The following is a 5,429-nucleotide window of genomic DNA, read 5'->3' as shown; positions in this document are numbered from 1 at the left end:
ATCAGAGACTAGATTTGCTAAATTAGAAGCATTTTGTTCAGAGTTCTCTGTCTGTTGCTGAGTTGATGATGGAAAAGGCTTGCTATTGCTAAACCTGTTTCTTCCACCATTATTAAAGCCTTGTTGGGGCTTTTGATCCTTCCATGAGAAATTTGGATGATTTCTCCATGTTGAGTTATAGGTGTTTCCATAAGGTTCACCTAAGTAATTTACCTCTGCTATTGCAGGGTTCTCAGGATCATAAGCTTCTTCTTCATGAGAAGCCTCTTGAGTACTGTTGGATGCAGCTTGCATTCCATGCAGACTCTGAGAAATCATATTGACTTGCTGAGTCAATATTTTATTCTGAGCCAATATGGCATTCAGAGTATCAACCTCAAGAACTCCCTTCTTCATAGGCATCCCATTACTCACAGGATTCCTTTCAGAAGTGTACATGAATTGGTTATTAGCAACCATGTCAATGAGTTCTTGAGCTTCTGCAGGCGTTTTCTTTAGGTGAATGGATCCACCTGCAGAAGTATCCAATGACATCTTAGATAACTCAGACAGACCATCATAGAATATATCCAGGATGGTCCATTCTGAAAGCATGTCAGAAGGACACTTTTTGGTCAACTGTTTGTATCTTTCCCAAGCTTCATAGAGAGATTCACCTTCTTTCTGTCTGAAGGTTTGAACATCAGCTCTAAGCTTGCTCAGCTTTTGAGGAGGAAAGTACTTGGCTAAGAAAGCCGTGACCAGCTTATCCCAAGAGTTCAGGCTGTATTTGGGTTGAGAATCCAACCATAATCTAGCTCTGTCTCTTACAGCAAAAGGGAAAAGCATGAGCCTGTAGACTTCAGGATTTACTCCATTAGTCTTAACAGTATCACATATCTGCAAGAATTCAGTTAAGAACTAAAAAGGATCTTCAGATGGAAGTCCATGAAACTTGCAGTTCTGCTGCATCAGAGAAACTAATTGAGGTTTAATCTCAAAGTTGTTTGCTCCAATGGCAGGAATGGAGATGCTTCTTCCATGTGAATTGGAATTAAGTGCAGTAAAGTCACCAAGCATCTTCCTTACATTATTATTATTTTCGGCTGCCATCTCCTCTGCCTGTTCGAAAATTTCTGAAAGGTTATCTCTGGATTGTTGTATTTTAGCTTCTCTTAATTTTCTCTTCAGAGTCCTTTCAGGTTCTGGATCTGCTTCCACAAGAATGTTCTTATCCTTGCTCTTGCTCATATGACAAAGAAGAAGGCACAGAAAAATAATAATAATAATAATAATAGAGATCCTTTATACCACAGTATAGGGATCCCTTTGTGAGTGGAAGAAAAGAGGGGGAGACAAAGAATGTGATGTAAAGGAAGAAATGCAACTGTACGAATGGAAGAGATGTGAGATGAGATGTTAGGATATGAATGAATAAATAGAATGAGATGGGGGAGGAGTAATTTTCGAAAATTATTTTGAAAAAGGGTTAGTGATTTTTGAAAATAGTTTTTGAAAATTGTTAGTATTTTTTTTCAAAATTTTTTTTTTGAAATAAAAACAATAAAAATAATTAGTTAATTAAAAAGAAATTTTTGAAAAAGAGGGGAGATATTTTCGAAAATTAGAGAGAGAGAGTTAGTTAGGTAGTTTTGAAAAAGTTAAGAAACAAACAAAAAGTTAGTTAGTTAGTTGAAACAAATTTTGAAAAGATAAGAAGTTAGGAGGTTAGGAAAGATATTTGAAAAGATATTTTTGAAAAAGATAAGATAAGAAGATATTTTTGAAAAGATATGATAAAATTAGTTTTGAAAAAGATTTGATTTTTAAAATCACAATTAATGACTTGATTCATAAGAAATCACAGGATATGATTCTAGAACTCAAAGTTTGAATCTTTCTTAACAAGCAAGTAACAAACTTCAAATTTTTGAACCAAAACATTAATTGTTTATGTTATTTTCGAAAATTTGGTATAAAAATAAGAAAAAGATTTTTGAAAAATATTTTTGGAATTTTCGAAAATAACTAAGAAATTTGAAAAAGATTTGATTTTTGAAAAAGATTTTGAAAAAGATAAGATTTTCAAATTGAAAATTTGATTTGACTTATGAGAAACAATTTGATTTTAAAAATTTTTGAAAAAGTCAATCCAAATTTTTGAATTTGATGAGAGAAAAGAGGAAAGATATTTTTTTGATTTTTTTTTTGAATTTTTATGATGCAAGAGAAAAACGCTAAAAAGATGCAATGCATGAAATTTTTAGATCAAAACAATGAATGCATGCAAGAATGCTATGAATGTCAAGATGAACACCAAGAACACTATGAATGTCAAGATGAACATCATAGACACAATTTTGAAAAATTTTTAATGCAAAGAAAACATGCAAGACACCAAACTTAGAATTCTTTAATGCTTACACACTAAGAATTCAAGAATGCATATGATAAACATGAAAAGACACAAAACAAAAAATCATCAAGATCAAACAAGAAGACTTACCAAGAACAACTTGAAGATCATGAAGAACACTATGAATGCATGAAATTTTCGAAAAATGCAAGATGCATATGCAATTGACACCAAACTTATGATATGACTCAAGACTCATACAAGAAACAGAAAATATTTTTTATTTTTATGATTTTCTAATTTTTTTGGATTTTTTTTTTCGAAAATTATATGAAAAAGAAAAAAATAAGGATTCCAAAATTTTTAATATGAATTCCAAGAATCTTGCCATGTTAGTCTGAAGCTTCAGTCCAGGAATTAGACATGGCTCACTAGCCAGCCAAGCTTTCAATGAAAGCTCCAGTCCAAAACACTAGACATGGCCAATGGCCAGCCAAGCTTTAGTCTTTAACACGAGAGTATATTGATCTTGATAACAAATTGCTGCCTCAGTCCAAATAAATTTAGACATGGCTTTACAGCCAGCCAGGCTTCAACATGCTTCATGAAACACTAGAATTCATTCTTAAAAATCTTGAATAAAATTTTTGAAAACATTTTTTTAAAATTTTTTTTTTTCGAAAACAAAGGAGAAAATTTTGAAAATATTTTTGAAAAATTTTTGAAAAGAAAACAAAAAGAAAATTACCTAATCTGAGCAACAAGATGAGCCGTCAGTTGTCCAAACACAAACAATCCCTGGCAACGGCGCCAAAAACTTGGTGCTTTGATCTTAATTTATAATTGACACAACTTCGATACAACTAACCAGCAAGTGCACTGGGTCGTCCAAGTAATACCTTACGTGAGTAAGGGTCGAATCCCACGGAGATTGTTGGTATGAAGCAAGCTATGGTCACCTTGCAAATCTCAGTCAGGCGGATTTAAACATGATACTTTATTAGATTAAAATAAACAATAAAAGGGATAGAGATACTTATGTAGATTCATTGGCAGGGATTTCAGATAAGCGAATGGAGATGCTTTTCGTTCCTATGAACCTCTGCTTTCCTGCTATCTTCATCCAATCAGTCTTACTCCTTTCCATGGCTGGCTGTATGCAAGGGCATCACCGTTGTCAGTGGCTACATCCCCTCCTCTCAGTGAATAATATGCTCACGCACCCTGTCACAGCACGGTTATTCATCTGTCGGTTCTCGATCATGCTGGAATAGGATTCACCCTCCTTTTGCGTCTGTCACTAACGCCCAACAATCGCGAGTTTGAAGCTCGTCACAGTCATTCAATCATTGAATCCTACTCAGAATACCACAGACAAGGTTTAGACCTTCCGGATTCTCTTGAATGCCGCCATCATTCTAGCTTACGCCACGAAGATTCTGGTTAAGAGATCTAAGAGATACTCATTCTAGCTTAATTCATGTAGAACAGAAGTGTTTGTCAGGCACGCGTTCATAAGGGAGAAGGATGATGAGCGTCACACATAATCATCACCTTCATCACGTTCTTGGGTGCGAATGGATATCTTAGAAGCGAAATAAGAAGAATTGAATAGAAAACAGTAGTACTTTGCATTAATCTTTGAGGAACAGCAGAGCTCCACACCTTAATCTATGGAGTGTAGAAACTCTACCGTTGAAAATACATAAGTGAAGGTCCAGGCATGGCCGAATGGCCAGCCCCTCTGATCTAAGAACCAGACGTCCAAAGATGGTCAAAAAGACTAGTAAAAGGTCCTATTTATAATAAACTAGTCACTAGGGTTTACATGAGTAAGTAATTGATGCATAAATCCACTTTCGGGGCCCACTTGGTGTGTGTTTGGGCTGAGCTTAAGCGTAGCACGTGCAGAGGCCATTTGTGGAGTTGAACGCCAGTTTCTATGCCAGTTTGGGCGTTCAACTCTGGTTTTGGATCCTTTTCTGGCGCTGGACGCCAGATTTGGGCAGAAGGCTGGCGTTGAACGCCAGTTTACGTCATCAATTCTTGGCCAAAGTATGAACTATTATATATTGCTGGAAAGCTCTGGATGTCTACTTTCCAACGCAATTGGAAGCGCGCCATTTCGAGTTCTGTAGCTCCAGAAAATCCACTTTGAGTGCAGGGAGGTCAGAATCCAACAGCATCAGCAGTCCTTTTTCAACCTCTGAATCTGATTTCTGCTCCAGTCCCTCAATTTCAGCCAGAAATTACCTGAAATCACAGAAAAACACACAAACTCATAGTAAAGTCCAGAAATGTGAATTTAACATAAAAACTAATGAAAACATCCCTAAAAGTAACTAGATCCTACTAAAAACATACTAAAAACAATGCCAAAAAGCGTATAAATTATCCGCTCATCAGAAGAACAGGAAGATCCCAACAGAGGGGCTTTCCAAAGGTGACAAAGTGCAACTGATATATCAACAGCTGGGGGCAAACCAACAAACTGAGGACTACTACACTGTCAGCAACATACTCTCATTAGAGCATGCTGAAATTGAACACCAGGGAACAAAGAAGAGGATCACAGTCAGGGGAGACAAATTGAGGCTCTACAAGCAACATACTCTCATTAGAGCTTAAGATTACTGGAAAAGTGTCATCCTCTTCCAGAAATGCATATTTCAGAGATGGCGATAGTGGCTTGAGCTCGGGTTTAGGAGGCTTCTCCTCTTCCTGAGGAGTTTTCAGAGGTTCTTCTGTTTTCTCTGATTCCTCCAGATCAGGCTGAACATCTTTAAAAATGTCCTCTAGCTCTGATTCAAGACTCTCAGTCATATTGACTTCTTCTACCAGGGAGTCAATAATGTCAGTGCTCATGTAGTCTTTTGATGTGTCTGGATGCTGCATAGCCTTGACAGCATTCAGTTTGAACTCATCCTCATTGACTCTCAGAGTTATCTCCCGTTTTTGGACACCAATGAGGGTTCGTCCAGTTTCTAGGAATGGTCTTCCTAGAATGAGAGTTGCACTCTTGTGCTCCTCCATTTTTAGCACTACAAAGTCAGTGGGAAAGGTAAATGGCCCAACCTTGACAATCATGTCCTCA

At 36.6% G+C, this 5,429-nt stretch overlaps 1 non-coding gene across 1 annotated transcript; it reads left to right on the top strand.

Moving 5' to 3' along the window:
• The first annotated feature begins 588 nt into the window (after nt 1–588).
• LOC112725580 (small nucleolar RNA R71) lies at nt 589–696 on the top strand. The gene has a single exon (XR_003164680.1). It is a non-coding gene; the product is annotated as a small nucleolar RNA R71 (small nucleolar RNA).
• The last annotated feature ends 4,733 nt before the right edge of the window (nt 697–5,429 follow it).

Source organism: Arachis hypogaea, chromosome 11 (genome assembly GCF_003086295.3).
Source record: "Arachis hypogaea cultivar Tifrunner chromosome 11, arahy.Tifrunner.gnm2.J5K5, whole genome shotgun sequence".
Lineage (NCBI taxonomy): Eukaryota > Viridiplantae > Streptophyta > Magnoliopsida > Fabales > Fabaceae > Arachis > Arachis hypogaea.
Note: the sequence above shows the minus strand (reverse complement) of the source record. Positions and strands in the feature narration are given on the sequence as shown.